At 41.2% G+C, this 17,479-nt stretch overlaps 1 protein-coding gene across 13 annotated transcripts in view; it reads right to left on the reverse strand.

The window, feature by feature from the left end:
• The window catches only part of DMD (dystrophin), a 2,032,119-nt gene that overhangs the window by 386,656 nt on the left and 1,627,984 nt on the right, over window positions 1–17,479 (reverse strand). The window lies entirely within an intron of this gene.

Consider the following 17,479-nt stretch of genomic DNA (forward strand, 5'->3'; position numbering starts at 1 on the left):
TCTGCAGATAATTTATTATGCAATCAAGCATTTAATTGGCTTTATTTCAATAAACGTGGCCCTTGATTTACCCACACTTCATTTTGTCTTGCCTCTTCATTTCCCAGCTATGCACTGCAATATGGGTCTGGTAGCACATTTCAATACTATTTTAACATAGCATAAGCTTCTGGAAGTCATATCCTTTCACTTCAAATTCATAAGTAAAACCACTCAAAACATAGTAATGAGAAATAAAGGAATTTCTGTATGGCTATTTAAGAGCAGTTGTTCTGTTCGGAGGCAAGGAACTCAGGCTCACATGTTTCAGTAAAGCTTTCTTATTTTATTAAGGTTACATCCACCTTAAATGTCTTTTGGCTCATCCACTAACTAAGCTTTCTAGGACCTATTTCCCTGCCTGACACTGACTATCCTACTCTCCAGTTGCAGACGCTGACTCGGCACCCCTTTCTTGTCTTCTCCCCCTTATATTGGTTTCTCCTTCGCACGCAAAAGTTTGCTCCTTCAAAGTGCCGGCCGTTGCTTTTTGCGCCTCTGAATCCGGTGAGAGCGGGGGTAGAGGGGCTAGACTTCGACTTCCCCCTTCAGCTGAGGGGGGCTGGCCATCTGGGCGGGCATGGGAAACTGCTGGACATCCGGCTAGGAATCTGCCAAGTGGTCAGGTGTCTTCTCCACCGGTGGAGCGGGGGGCATGCCCTCAACAGCATCCTCTGAGAGCTCTCCTTGCATTCCCACAGGGGATAGGGGAAGGTGGGGATGCTGCAAGACCTCCTTCCTCCAAACCTCACTCAAGTCCTCAAAGTCAGAGTCCTCCTCCTGCGAGCCCTCCCCCCTGACCTGGGTCACAACAGAAGTTTAGTTTCTGTTGCTCATAAAGTTGCCTTACAAATCATCAGAACAACCCCCCCGCCATGCTTCTATGGCTTCCCAAACTGGAGCTAAAACTGCAAGTCACTTGGAAAATTTCCAGAAATATAAATTATGGCTTAGTGTTTACACAGCCAGGGCTGATGTTGTGCCATTTGAGGTAAACATCTGAGTCTATCTGGAATTATGGATACACAGTAGTGTTGGTGCGTGCGTATAGATACTGAACAAGTAAGCAATTCTGGTGCTGAAAAGATCCAGTAAATAAGCCAGGCCAGGCAAGTATCTTGTAAGAGTCTTTACTGACAAAATACATTAAACACAGTTCTCTCTCTAAAAAACTTTCCCCCACACCAGAGCTTCTGTGAGTTCCCTTCTTATCTACCTGGTTGCCCTTGCCAACCAGCTGCTGACCTTGACAAACCTGGCACTCTGTTCTGCTCTGCTTAACTCTTTTGTTTCAGGTTTCCTTCTCTCTACTAAAAACCCTGTCTGTGAGTCTCATAACTTGCTTTACTGAACAACAGCCCCCACCTGAGACTCACAGATTACAAAACTACATGTTCCGTTTTCATTTATACAATATTAACTTTCCATTTCAATACACATCGGCACATGGTTTTTGTTTCATTACAGCATCTATTTACATTTCCATTTCTGTTCCTTTGTTTCTTTATTCACACAGTTTATTCATACAGCATGTCTGTTGACTCTATTTGATTTCGTTTACATTTTCATTCTTCGATACAGAATTTCCACATTAAACCCATAGTTTCTTTATCTATTGATCCTTTCTAGATATTCTAGATATTCTAAATGACTATTCCCTAGACCAGTTGGTCATGGAACCGACCAGAGGGACGGCAACCCTGGACTTAATCCTCAGTGGGGACCGGGACCTGGTGCAAGATGTAAGTGTTGTTGAACCGATTGGGAGCAGTGACCACAGTGCTATTAAATTAAACATACATGTAACTGGCCAATTGCCAAGAAAATCCAACACGGTCACATTTGACTTCAAAAGAGGAAACTTCACAAAAATGAGGGGATTGGTAAAAAGAAAGCTGAAAAACAAAGTCCAGAGGGTCACATCACTCGAAAATGCTTGGAAGTTGTTTAAAAACACTATATTAGAAGCTCAACTGGAGTGCATACCGCAGATCAGAAAAGGTACCGCCAGGGCCAAGAAGATGCCAGCATGGTTAACAAGCAGTCAAGGAAGCTCTTAGAGGCAAAAAGTCTTCCTTCAAAAAATGGAAGTCTTGTCCGAATGAAGAAAATAAAAAAAGAACACAAACTCTGGCAAAAGAAATGCAAGAAGACAATAAGGGATGCTAAAAAAGAATTTGAGGAGCAGATTGCTAAGAACATAAAAACCAACAACAAAAAATTCTATAAATACATTCAAAGCAGGAGACCATCTAGGGAGACAATTGGACCCTTGGATGATAAGGGAGTCAAAGGTGTACTAAAGAACGATAAGGAGATTGCAGAGAAGCTAAATGAATTCTTTGCATCTGTCTTCACAGTGGAAGATATAGGGCAGATCCCTGAACCTGAACTAACATTTGCAGGAAGGGATTCTGAGGAACTGAGACAAATAGTGGTAACGACAGAGGAAGTTCTAAGCTTAATGGACAATATAAAAACTGACAAATCACCAGGCCCGGATGGCATCCACCCGAGAGTTCTCAAAGAACTCAAAGGTGAAATTGTTGATCTGCTAACTAAAATATGTAACTTGTCCCTTGGGTCCTCCTCCGTGCCTGAGGACTGGAAAGTGGCAAATGTAACGCCAATCTTCAAAAAGGGATCCAGAGGGGATCCTGGAAATTACAGGCCAGTTAGCTTAACTTCTGTCCCTGGAAAACTGGTAGAAAGTATGATTAAAGCTAGATTAACAAAGCACATAGAAGAACAAGCCTTGCTGAAGCAGAGCCAGCATGGCTTCTGCAAGGGAAAGTCCTGTCTCAGTAACCTGTTAGAATTCTTTGAGAGTGTCAACAAGCATATAGAGGTGATCCAGTGGACATAGTGTACTTAGACTTTCAAAAAGCGTTTGACAAGGTACCTCAACAAAGGCTTCTGAGGAAGCTTAGCAGTCGTGGAATAAGAGGAGAGGTCCTCTTGTGGATAAGGAATTGGTTAAGAAGCAGAAAGCAGAGAGTAGGAATAAACGGACAGTTCTCCCAATGGAGGGCTGTAGAAAGTGGAGTCCCTCAAGGATCGGTATTGGGACCTGTACTTTTCAACTTGTTCATTAATGACCTAGAATTAGGAGTGAGCAGTGAAGTGGCCAAGTTTGCTGATGACACTAAATTGTTCAGGGTTGTTAAAACAAAAAGGGATTGCGAAGAGCTCCAAAAAGACCTCTCCAAACTGAGTGAATGGGCAGAAAAATGGCAAATGCAATTCAATATAAACAAGTGTAAAATTATGCATATTGGAGCAAAAAATCTGAATTTCACATATACGCTCATGGGGTCTGAACTGGCGGTGACCGACCAGGAGAGAGACCTCGGGGTTGTAGTGGACAGCACGATGAAAATGTCGACCCAGTGTGCGGCAGCTGTGAAAAAGGCAAATTCCATGCTAGCGATAATTAGGAAAGGTATTGAAAATAAAACAGCCGATATCATCATGCCATTGTATAAATCTATGGTGCGGCTGCATTTGGAATACTGTGTACAGTTCTGGTCGCCTCATCTCAAAAAGGATATTATAGAGTTGGAAAAGGTTCAGAAGAGGGCAACCCGAATGATCAAGGGGATGGAGCGACTCCCTTACGAGGAAAGGTTGCAGCATTTGGGGCTTTTTAGTTTAGAGAAAAGGCGGGTCAGAGGAGACATGATAGAAGTGTATAAAATTATGCATGGCATTGAGAAAGTGGATAGAGAAAAGTTCTTCTCCCTCTCTCATAATGCTAGAACTCGTGGACATTCAAGGAAGCTGAATGTTGGAAGATTCAGGACAGACAAAAGGAAGTAGTTCTTTACTCAGCGCATAGTTAAACTATGGAATTTGCTCCAACAAGATGCAGTAATGGCCACCAGCTTGGATGGCTTTAAAAGAAGATTAGACAAATTCATGGAGGACAGGGCTATCAATGGCTACTAGCTGTGATGGCTGTGCTCTGCCACCCTAGTCAGAGGCAGCATGCTTCTGAAAACCAGTTGCTGGAAGCCTCAGGAGGGGAGAGTGTTCTTGCACTCGGGTCCTGCTTGCGGGCTTTCCCCAGGCACCTGGTTGGCCACTGTGAGAACAGGATGCTGGACTAGATGGGCCACTGGCCTGATCCAGCAGGCTCTTCTTATGTTCTTATGTTCTTTTTCCCATTCTACAGGGTATTCATCTGTCTCATCATTCTTTTGTGTAACGTTAAATGTGAATCTATGAGGTGGTTTTCCTTTCGTTTTTCTCTCTGACCGTCTAACACTATCTATTTCCATTTCTTCATCACTCTTAATTTTACTTGGTCCTGCACCTGAGTCTGCACTTGTTCCTGCACTAGTACCTGGCACTTCTTTATCTTGCATTGCTATGTCTTCACTCCTCAGTCTTTTCACAGTACGTTTGCCACTCTGAATTAAGTCAGTCAATGCGGCTCTTAATGGTGTTTGATGCCCAAAAGGAACATCTGCTGCTTCCTGCTTGCTTGCATCATCAAGTACTACTGTTTGACTATCTTTCCAAGGTTTGTCTACTACTTTTATGCTTCTACTTAACACTAATTGTTGTTTCTCAGGCAACCAAATTCTATAATATGAATTCTGAAATCCCAAAATACGACCTGCTTGAGTTCTTGGGGCCAATTTACCATGTCTTTTCTGCTTCGAAACATGCACCCAGCATTTTGCTCCAAAACGCTCTATGTGTTTTACCCTGGGTTTTCTTCCTGTCAATTTCTCATAGGGAGACATGCCTATTATTCTGTGCACAAGGCGGTTCAGTATGTAAGCAGTGTACAGAATGCATTTCCCCCAATAGGTGTTATTCATGTCTGCATCAGCCAGCATGGCTCTCATTGAATCCTGCAGCGACCGGTTCCTCCTCTCTGCAGTTCCGTTAGAAAATGGGCTGAAGGGAGCAGTGAGACTTTGGATTATTCCCTTCTTTTCTAAATATGTTTTAAACGAATTACTGGTAAATTCTCCTCCTTGATCTGATTTGATATTTGTGATAACAATCCCATATTGTGTCTCTGTCCTCTGTATAAATGCCTTTAATTTATCTTCTGCTTCACTTTTCTTTTTCAACAAGAATACATGTGTAAATCTGGAAAAATCATCTACAATCACTAGATAAAATCTTGCCCCACCTTTTGAACACTGGAATGGTCCAGCCAAATCCACATGTATAAGCTGATAAGGTTTCGTGGTAGTACTTTCAACGCTCTGATTAATTGGAGTCACTGTCATTTTTGTTTTATAGCATACCTCGCATTCATCCACATGCTCACAATGTGTTAGTTCCAAATCTTGACTATGCTTTGGGGTATTTTTCACTTTCTCAAAATGTGCGTGCCCTAATTTTCTGTGCCATTCATGTATACAGTTCTCATGTATGTTTTTATTTACTCCTATCCAGGCACACGTGGGTTCATCAAGCTTATTCTCTACTATATACATTAAGTTCTGCAATTTCCCTTGCATACAGATTTCACCATCTTTTCGCACAAAACATCTATTCCCTTCAAATGTAATTTTACAACCTATTTGAGTTAGTTTTCTCACTGATAGAATGTTATATTTTAAACCAGAAACTAATAACACATCTGTCAATATAGTTTACTTTGTTACTTAACCTGATCATGCCTCTTGCAATTGCGTCCTGAGTCGAGCCATCAGCCAGGTAAATCTTCTCTTGCACTGGCTTTGATGTGTAAAACAAGCTTGAGTCATTAATCAAAGTGTTTGATGCTCCGCTGTCTAACAGCCATTTAGAGTTAATTAGTTTATTATCCTCCTCAGCAATAAAGTTCACACTTGGTTTCCGATGTCCAAAGTCCCTGTTACTTCTCTTCTTACTTAAACAATGTCTCTGTATATGTCCCCGGGACCCACAAAAATAACATATTTTATTCTCTTGCCTGTTTCTCTGATATTGTTGTTGTTGAACAGCCTCAGTCTCTTTTAACTCAGTCCTCTTACTTTCTTGTCTCCTGTTCCATTCTTGTTGAAGTTTCTGCTCTACAAAGTCCAGAGTTAAAGTTCCGTCTGGTAAAGTTTCCAGACTAGAGACCAGTACATCCCATTTTCGATCAAATGAAGATAACAGTATATAGACCATCTGAATGTCACTATGACTTACTCCTCTATCCTGAAGCTCAGCAAATAATCTACGAAATTCAGCCAGATGCTCTGTCATAGTCACTTCATCTGTAAAACGCATCTGATAAAGCTTCTGCGCTAAACACAGCTGGCTCCCTGCGGTTTGCTGCACATGAGCGGCTCTTAGCTTCTCCCACATTTGATTAGCTGTCGGCTCATTACTCACCAGCAACAGTTGAGAATCAGACAGCCCCAGAGTAATAAAAGCCTTTGCTTTCTCATCTTTCCTCGTCCACGCTGCTGAAGGAGCTGCCAGAGGGGTTTTTTCCACTACGTCATTCAAATCTTCTTTAATCAGAACTGCTCTCATTCTCCATTTCCAACTGGAGTAGTTTACAGCATTCAGTCTCTCCATCGGCATCCCGGATGACAGGTTTACAGCCATGTTGTCCACTCTTTACTTGCCTCTTTCTTGCACTTTCTTTCCTCTGCGACAACGTCACGTAAACGACACCTGAACCCCTTACTTTGTACGGTAAGCTGGGCCCATAACCCCTGTCGATGCGTGCGTATAGATACCGAACAAGTAAGCAATTCTGGTGCTGAATAGATCCAGTAAATAAGCCAGGCCAGGCAAGTATCTTGTAAGAGTCTTTACTGACAAAATACATTAAACACAGTTCTCTCTCTAAACGACTTTCCCCCACACCAGAGCTTCTGTGAGTTCCCTTCTTATCTACCCGGTTGCCCTTGCCAACCAGCTGCTGACCTTGACAAACCTGGCACTCTGTTCTGCTCTGCTTAACTCTTTTGTTTCAGGTTTCCTTCTCTCTACTAAAAACCCTGTCTGTGAGTCTCATAACTTGCTTTACTGAACAACAAGTAGTAGGTATCATCATAGTCACTAGATCACAGCCCTTCATCCCACTGATTTCAGTGTGGTTCATATGCACAGAACTGAGAAGGTTTACATAATGAGTTCAAAAATAAAGCAAAATATTATCCTCAAGATATGCTGAACAGTGAGCTATTTTAATTGAACTAAGGACCTGGGAATGCTATTGACATCTCTATGGTAATTTGTGAAATGATTTCTCACCTTTCCAACACAGGCTACATCTTGAATTAAAAACACATCATTGAGATTATAATCACTGAGTATAATATTAGTAGTAGATGCTGACATCAAGTTAAATTGGCAGTGCATGTCTCTCTAAATTGCACTTCAGGTACTACTATCAGTTGTCTGTTCTGTATGAACTAATTTGCCAGATTTTGCTTTCCACTTAATTAACATAGAGGTTGGCATGTGACTGGCTTTAATTCTAGCAAAATGCTTTTCATATGTATCCCCCCACAGAAGAAAAAAAATCAATTTCAAAGGATTTGCACTTTCACTTTTGTGCTATATTTTGAAGTTTGCCTCTCATTTGTTTTCTGCAATACAACTGCAATAATATTGCCCTCGTTACATGCAATCATTCATTTTGGTAATAGCAATAATTGAGAAAACACAAGATACTACCACAGGCATTCTTTTCTATTACTTATTGATTTCCCCTCCCATAATTTAATGAGAAATATTTCAAAAGCAACATTTTTATCCTTTCATGTGAAATTAATTTACAGTGTTATACGCTGTTATGAAAATAGAGGAAATCATCAAAAAGAAACGAGGCTTAATAAAGAAAGATCTCAAGATTTTATACACTTACTGAACAAAATCCACATATGAAAACTACATTTCTATTTCAGCTAGGCCCACCCTTTTTAAAACTGTTTTTCATGAACAGTGAAAGTGACACAGTAATGAAAATGTGGAAGGTGGGGTACGAAGTGTGAAACCATTAAAGAAAACAATACAAGTTTTTAAAATGAAAAACTTGTTGGTCTTATTATATTAGGTTTATGATCCATATCCCTAGTATTTGAATACCAAATTAAAATATGGTGCAATTAGAATTGAAACACACACACACACACACCAAAATCAGCATCCCAAGTCTAAAATGTCTACTTGGACATTATATCTCATTGCTGTAAATGGGACACGTCTAAATAACTATACTACTTAGGGCTTACCCAAACGGAGCAGGATAATCCACGGTTTCCGTATTCGGTTTGTCATCTGATAGTCCTCACTTTGCCTTTTAGTTCGCTCTTTCCCAATTAAAAAAAATGCTTTTTTGCACCCGCACACGCAGCAGTAAGACCCCTACATTCTTTTCGCTTTTTCCAAGCTCCGCCTCTAAAACCTCCCCCTATAAACCAATTGGTCAGCAAAAAAATTACATATGCTCCTCTCCCTCTTTGCAAGGAAGCACAATATGGCTGTAAAGGAGTTCTCGCCTGGGAAAGAAAGGCTGCTGGTTGGTTTCACGCCTGCCTTCCCACGGAGAATGAAATTGACAAAGCTTTCCGGAGCAGGCTTGAAACCGACCAGAAGCACTTTTCTTGTTTGCATTTGCAAAATTACACTTAAACGAATGTATGCTTTTCTGCCTTTATTGATATTTAAGGAGATACACACGCTGGCAATGCACTTATTTCTCCAAAAAAGCAAGAAATGTGTCACCCCCCTCCTTCTCCCTTTCGTTCCCACAGAGAATGAAATTGACAAAGCTTTCTGGAGCAGGCTTGAAACCGACCAGAAGCCTTTTTCTTGTTTGCATTTGCAATATTACACTTAAACGAATGTATGCTTTTCTGATTTGAAGCAAAAACCCCAGCAAGTAGAATGAAATTGACAAGGCTTTCGGAGGCAGGCTGAAACCGACCCCCCCTTTCTCGCTTGCTGTGCATTGCAGATCTCACCCAGAGCTGCCGACCAGTTTGCAGGCTGGCAAAAAATAAAATGCATCTGCGCAGTAGTTGCAGACCCCCCCCAACACCCCACCATTGTGATGATTGGTTCAATTTTCCCAGGCTTATTCTTGCACATGCGCAAAAGTGCAGATAAGTGATTGGCTGGAATGAGGAGAAGGGGCAAGGGGAAACGTCCAAGAACCACCCATCAGCTGTAAAGTCCACGGTATTGCATCCTAACTCCTGAAGGCACAGCGGATGATTCCCGATTTTAAACAGCAAATCGCATTTTTGCTGGTATTGCAAGGAGCGGATTTAACCCGCGAAAATGCATAACAGCGTGAGACGTCATTTGGACGACCGAAAAATAATGAACACACATAGCAGGCGTGTCACACATTTTGCAGTCATCTGGATGAGCCTTTAGACTGAAGTCCTATGCACAGTTTTGTGGGAGCAAGTCCCATTGAATTCAATGGAACTTACTTTTGAATAGACATGAACAGGATTGTACTGTTAGGATTGCAGACAAACTCTAATTTAATAAACAGAAACTGTTAGCTTCACATGTCATAATGCTGGGAAAAAGCAAGCTAGCATGATTTTCTGTAGAAGGATTTCATAGATAACTATGTTGTCATCTTTATAAAAATATCTGTGTCAGGCCTTCTGCTATATCTTAAAAATTTACATTGGAATTTGAATTGTGTTTTAAAGCAAGGAGATCAGGATGAAATCATTTATTTGATTCCTGACCAAATGCATCTGTTAAACTTGTTGTTTCCCTCTCACTTCTAGGTTACCTACATCTCTTGTAGCAATTACACCTTCAAATTTTTGGCTAGTCTATACTGAACTTTAAGTGATGACCCTATAGTTAAGCAGAACACCAGATTTCCTGAGGTTTATACTGTCAGATATTTAATCACTCAACATAAGCAAGAACAGCAGGCATTTGATAGCTTTCATATGGAATTTCTAATAGTTTTCAGTTTACCAGAAGAAAATGATAGGTTATTTGATTTTATGGAGTGGAAAAATATATTCAGAAATAAACATTCAACCAACAGACTCAGGACTTGCTTCTCTGCAGGAGCACTTTAAAAAAAAAAAACCTGACTGTAGCCTTTTCTCCAGAAAAATCTGGTGGAATTAGGGTTGGGAATGTACGTGCCATTACAAGTTCCCAGACCTCCATATATTCAGCTAATCTTCTGAAAAGAGCCTACCTCTGTCCAACCTATGCATAGCCCCAATGCAGTTGGTGATATATAGATATATGTATACTTGCTTGGGAAGGCAGATCTGGCCCTTGGGGTGGGAGTTAGCCACACCAGTTTTGATAAAGTCTTTTCAGCAGGTTACAGTGGAAATGAGAAATGTATTAAGAGCATAATTTTTAAACTTACAAATAAGTTTAAACTTGGAAAAAATTATCACTAGCTGTCTATGTGAGCAGGAAATAAGAGGGAGACAAGTGAATAGTCAGATTTTGTGATGGTCGGAAGAAACAAAATACAATACAGAACCCCAGGAGTGAAAGGTAGTTTGCAAAAGCATGTGGAATGAAAGGGAGATAGCCCATGTGTACGAGTATTGAAGAACAATACCAAGATGTACACGAAGGCATAAATAAATTAGCCACAAATAATAAAATAGCTCACATATGGTAAAATGATTAGTTTCTATGTCCTTAGAAAGGTAAACAAAGGTTAAAAGAGGAGCCGAATATTTGGTCTAATTGGAAACAATAAAAATATACAGGAACCTGCGGAATGGGAGCAATCTATAGAAATAATGGAAAAGAAAGATGGAAGTAAAATGCTTCTTAATGCAAAATGAAGAGATAAAAAGCAAATCTTCCTCTGCATTTCAGGGAAGATATTCTTGTGCAGTGGCTGATGCTACAATAATTAATTCTTAGTATTTAGAGAATGTTGTAGGCGGCAGTTCTACAGCCACTTACCTGGGAATAAGCTCCACTGAATTTTAATTACACTCTTAAGTAAACATGCATAGGATTGGGCTGTGACGCACTGAAATCCTTTCTTTCAAGTAGATGGATACCATTAAAGGGCTTCATGTTTGTTTATGAATAAGAAAATAGGTTAAATACAACATGGTGTTATATCTAAGCTTCCAAGTCAAAGTGGTTTTTACATTAGCAAACCTAGGGTAATGACTGTTAAGTATTAGCTAAGATGTATACATCCAGTCATTCAGCAGAATATGGATCTTACAGCTGTACTTTGGGAGAAGACTGTTTCTTTAACCACAGTCCACAAAAAGCCTCAAAAGTGAAACTCTGCATAAAAACAGTCTCCTAAAATAGCCTTATAATATCTACTGAAGTGCTGCTCTGATTTCAAGGCTGCAACCCAGCAAATTCTGGATATAAATGTGCTCCTGTATTATGCATGAAGATGCTATTCTGAGAATAAACTATTCCTTAACATAAGGAAACTCCTTCAGCAGTACAATACTAGCAAAGCATAGCAACAATTTCTGGAGCTATAATGACTCCTTAGGACTCTTGGGAGTATAAAAAGCATGGGGACATTTTCAAAACCTTTCATAATATGCATATCCCTCAACCCAAATTCACCTATTTATTAATTATTATTTATTTATTATATTTATATACTGCCCCATAGCTGAAGCTCTCTGGGCGGTTTACATTAACTAAAAACATTAAAACAAATATACAGATTTAAAAACACATCATTTAAAAACAATTTAAAACACAATTTAAATATTTAAAACAATTTAAAACACATGCTAAAATGCCTGGGAGAAGAGGAAAGTCTTGACCTGGTGTTGAAAAGATAAGTGTTGGCGCCAGACGCACCTCATCACAAACATCATTCCATAATTTGGGGGCCACCACTGAGAAGACCCTCTCCCTTGTTGCCATTCTCCAAGCTTCCCTCGGAGTAGACACCCGAAGGAGGGCCTTTCATCTTGAACGTAGTATACAGGTGGGTTCGTATCGGGAGAGGCGTTCCATCAGGTATTGTGGTCCCAAGCTGTGTAAGGCTTTATAGGTCAAAACCAGCACCTTGAATCGAGCTCGGAAACATACAGGCAGCCAATGCAAGTGGGCCAGAATCGGTTTTATATGATCAGACTGTCTGGTCCCTGTTACCAATCTGGCCGCTGCATTTTGCACAAGCTGCAGTTTCTGAACTGTCTTCAAAGGCAGCCCCCCGTACAGTGCATTGCAGTAATCTAATTTGCAGGTTACCAGAGCATGGACAACTGAAGCCAGGTTATCCCTGTCCAGATAGGGACGTAGTTGGGCCACCAACCAAAGTTGGTAGAAGGCATTCCGTGCCACCGAGGCTACCTGAGCCTCATGTGACAGAGATGGTTCTAGGACAACACCCAAGCTACGAACCTGCTCCTTCAGGGGGAGAGCAACCCCATCCAGGACAGGTTGGACATCCCCCATCTGGTCAGAAGAACCACCCACTAGCAGCATCTCAGTGTTGTCTGGATTGAGCCTCAGTTTATTAGCCCTCATCCAGTCCATTGTCGCAGCCAGGCACTGGTTCAGCACATTGACAGCCTCACCTGAAGAAGATGAAAAGGAGAAATAGAGCTGTGTGTCATCAGCATACTGATGGCAACACACTCCGAAGCCCAATGGTTTCATGTAGATGTTGAACAGCATGGGGGACAGAACTGACCCCTGCGGAACCTCATACTGGAGAGTCCAGGGTGCCGAGCAATGTTCCCCAAGCACCACCTTCTGGAGCTGATCTGCCAAGTAGGAGCGGAATCACCACCATGCAGTCCCTTCCACTCCCAACTCAGCCAGTCTTCCCAGAAGGATACCATGGTTGATGGTATCGAAAGCCACTGAGAGATCAAGGAGAATCAAAAGAGTCACACTTCCCCTGTCTCTTTCCCAACAGAGGTCATCATACATCATACAGGGTGACCAAGGCTATTTCTGTGCCAAAACCAGGCCTGAAACCCGATTGAAATGGATCTAGATAATCGGTCTCATCCAAGAGTGTCTGGAGTTGGCCCGCAACCACTCGTTCAAGGACCTTGCCCAGGAATGGAACATTTGCCACTGGCCTATAGTTATTAAGATTTTCTGGGTCCAGGGAGGGTCTCTTCAAGAGCGGTCTCACTACTGCCTCTTTCAGGCAGCCAGGGACCACCCCCTCTCGCAGAGAGGCATTAATCAATTCCCTGGCCCAGCCGGCTGTTCCATCCCTGCTAGCTTTTATTAGCCAAGAAGGGCAAGGATCCAGCACAGAAGGAAATGACTGTATTAACACATTTAAGGGAAGATACAAGCATTTATTTTTTTCTTTTAAAAAACATACAATTGCTCATATTGTAAGTTAAGGTGGACCAGGAAACTAGAAGACATTTTAAATGGTCTATATCACATTCTCACCCATTCTAGGGGTAACACATTCAGCCAACTTCTATTCCTATGAGAGAATTACAAATAGTGTGACCCAGAATGTGGTGTCTTGGGGAGCAAAAAAGGGCCTATGTTTCTAAAGAAGACAAAAAATCAAGCTAGATTTCTATGTAGAATAAAGATTCCTAGATATTTGGCTGAAAGTCTGATCCACTCTTAATGGCTTGGTACCAGCCCTTATAGATGCAATGGAATTGATAGATGAATTCTCCCTTCCCAAGATACACCAAATTAGGGGTGGGTTGGTGGGTGGGGGGAAGGGATGCAAAGGCTAAATCCAAAGGCTGCTTCTAAGTTTTTCTGTACTGCTGGTGTTAACTCTGTAGTTCCTTATTCCTTTAACGCATTGAACCCAAGAAATAATAAAAAAATAGAATTCCTTTCCCACTATAAAGCTGAGGACTGCTTCTAAGGAGTTCCCATCATTCTGCAATGAAGACTTCTGAGCATGCTCAGAGTCTATATTGTCAACTCTGGGATTTCTACAGCTCCTGTGGATAGTGGAGCAGTCAAACAGACTTAGAAGCCTTCGTTGCACAGAGCTAGAAACTTAGGGAGAACTCTAGGCTCCCTCCCACCTCACTTGGGAAAGAAAGTGGGTAGATGCTTTCCATTAACAGAGTGGGAGAAGAGTAGCTATACCAAATTATTTTACATTAAATGTCCTTGAAGTTAAGCAAAAGTCGGCAATCTATCGGCTTTCATCCTAGGTTCTAAAAGAAACTACAGAGTGGAAATGCCCATTAACAGATGATTAAATAAATAATGCTACATATGATGGTTAAGAACAGAATTACAGTACGGCCCCGCTTCTCAGTGTTCCGTTACTATGGTGCCAGCAGGGTGATCAGCTGGAGGGGGAGCTGGAGCTCCCTGCACTCCAGCTGATTGTGCCGGAGGAGGGGAAGATCAGCTGTAGCGTGCTACAGCTGATCTTCTCCTCTTCTGGCGCGATCAGACTCCCCTGCTTGAGCTGATTGCACCGGAGGAGTGTGCTACAGATGATCTTCTTCTCCTCGGGGGTGGTCAGACTTGCACACTCCAGCTGATTGCACCGGAGGAGGGGAATATCAGCTGTAGCTCGCTACAGCTGATCTTCTCCTCTTCTGGCACAATTAGACTTCCCCGAGGAGGGGAAGATCTGATCTTCTCCTCCTCTGGTGCGATCCGCGGGTTAGGTTCCAGACCCCCGCGCTACAGCTGATCTGCTTTCTGGCGGTTTTCGCTTTCCGGCAGGGGTCTGGAACCTAACCTGCTGTATGAGTGGGGCCCTACTGTAATATATCCTGTGAAAATAGCTTCTCCTCTTTGCAGCAAAAATTTGTGGTTTCTATACATAACTGTTAAATTGAAAGCAGTTACTTCAGAAGAACTTTCAGGTTTCATCTCAAAGAATGATAGTTGTCATGTGCATGCTTCCTTTGTTAAGTTTTGGAGAGATATCAACACCTTACTGTAATAAAATAAAAAAACAATTTAAGAAATAAAAGAAGCAATAGAAATAACTTCTGGCTAAAGATGATATTCTCTCCCTTAGGCCTAGCCCCACTAACATTAGCTGATACTTTCCAATCACAATTGAAATATGCTGTGATTAATAAATTTCAGTCTCTCGGTTTCTTGATGAAAGCAGTGCTAGACCTTGGTTACTTCAAGGCTGAAGAAATCATTCTCCGACGAATTAGGGATATTGAGTCCCAAAACAATCACACTTGCAAGATTTAATGTACTCCCTTCAGCATTGCTGGAAGGGAGATACAAGAGAGTTCCTTATGTTGAACGGGTTTGCCCCTGTGAGTCTTGGGCGGTGGAATCGGTGGACCACACTTTATTATATTGCCCCCTATATTGTGATTTCCGTCACACTTTTATATACCCGTGTCTGTATAAAATGACCAGGGGTCCCAAGGCAACAACTGTTCACCAACTACTTGCAGATCGGGAGCCATGGGTCACTATTATGGTGGCAAAATTTTGTGCAGCCGCCATTGCTCGCAGGAAGATGGTTTAAAGATTTTTAAAATGTTTTATTGGTTTTATTAGTTTTGGCCAATCGTCTATTTAGTTCTAACGATACAAATTTGTAAATATGCATTTTATGACTATGACCTAATTATTTTGTACTTGCTGGTCTTCGACCGAAATAAACTTATTCATTCATTCAATTAAAATTTATTCAGTACTTAGCACAGTGCATTACAGTTGTTACAACAGGCATAAAAATCATGAAGTGGTCCCCCAAGAGCCTCAGTAATTTTCAAGTGAACTGTGGAGTGGGGAAAAGTTTGAGAACCACTGTTGTTAACTAAAATGCTTTAGAAAATGTTGTCAAATTGTCACCTCTTTGTGGGGTGGTGGTGCAGGGTGAGATTTAGAAATGAAATAACACTAAATGCATAGAAATCTATGAGTTTATATGCCAAAGGTTTGATTACATCAAGATGGTGCAACTTCCTCTGTTTACAAAATGAATTTGATAAAAGTCTTCTAGATCGGTATCTTTCCAGAGCATTGTTTTTATTGTTTTTAATTGTTGTAAACTGCCCAGAGAGCCTTGGCTATGGGGCGGTATATAAATGTAATAAATAAATAAATAAATTGATCTACAGGTTTCATATATAATGATTACACATAAAATAACAGGATAAAACTATGCCAATTTCAGCAATACATCTAATATTACTGATCTGGAAGGCAATGTCATGTATAATTACTACTATAAACCCACAAGTGTAATTAACACAGCTGAGATTTCAAATCACCACAAGTACTAAAGCAGAAAATAAAGTTCATTATTTTCATTCTGTTAATACGGGCATGTGTCAGTTCAGGTCTCATGGGGAACCCATGATGTATTTAAATTAGACAATCAAACATAACACATAATTACACAACTCCTCTGAGCAACTGTTAGGTATTTGTGTGTGCGTATAAAATCTCCAGAAAGCATGGCAAAGAAGTGAATCACTTCAACTTTTATGCTATTGTCACCTCAGACAAATGATGCTTCCAAACACATGCTAATAAACACAGCATTTATAATGCAAAGCCAGTATAACTACATCAATAGGCAAACAAAATGTACAAAATTTTCATACTTGGATAACGGTAGGTATGCACATCCCCTGCATGGAGTGTGTGCATTGATGCAGGAGGTAGGTGGGGCGGGCAGGCTTATTTAAGACTACGCTGCTGGTATTGGGTGTGTGTGTGTTGCCTTGGAGCCCCTGCTTTGTGATCCATGGCAGCATCAGGTCACTGGGTCCCATAATCTGATGCTGGCAGCGATTGCAGAATGGGAGCTCTATCCTCCCAGCTTAAGGAGGGGCCCTTCAAGGGCCCTTGTGAGCCACAAAAGCTTCTACTGAGGGTTGGGGACCCTGTGGAACAGTATGTGATTTGATATAGAGGGCTGCATTTGGTAGGGGGGATTGGTGAAAATTGAGTGCCTTATCTTGTGCTAGAGGAATTGCTTCCAGTAGTACACAGCTACCATTGGATACAACTCTGAGTATATATGGCTCCACATCAGGGAAAATTAGTAGGAATAGGATTAAATTGTCAATTCAACCCTATTCCCAGGATAACAGAAAGTTGTGGGAGCTGTCAGTGAGTCATTTGCAGAACTGCATTTGCGCCTCTGTTGTAACATCCAAAGTGGAAATTCTGGATGTAGATACAGTGAAAAAAATGTGTAAGTTCTACCAAATGTTATAGTAGAATAAAGGCAGTATTTAAAGAAATACTGCACTAGCTCAATGGGATTCCCTCCTCTTCCCCCTTAATATATGTCCCATGCCATCCTGCTCTGGAGGGATGGGGGAAAACCCAGAACAGATTTAGGGGAGCTGTGGGGTGAAGACAGGGGAAGAACATTCCATTGTGCAAGAACGTTCACCTTAACGCTACACTGAATATAACTCTGTATGTATAGTGGGGGACCAAGGTAATGCCTTGTCACATCACATGTTAGTCATCAGCACCATAACAAAGCTAGCAATCAAATAACTATAAAAGATAGAGATTATTTTTTTAAAAAAAATTAAGCTATAACAATTAATTCAGCAACAAATTAACTCATATAGTCTTT

The sequence above is a fragment of the Rhineura floridana genome, chromosome 5, assembly GCF_030035675.1.
Source record: "Rhineura floridana isolate rRhiFlo1 chromosome 5, rRhiFlo1.hap2, whole genome shotgun sequence".
Lineage (NCBI taxonomy): Eukaryota > Metazoa > Chordata > Lepidosauria > Squamata > Rhineuridae > Rhineura > Rhineura floridana.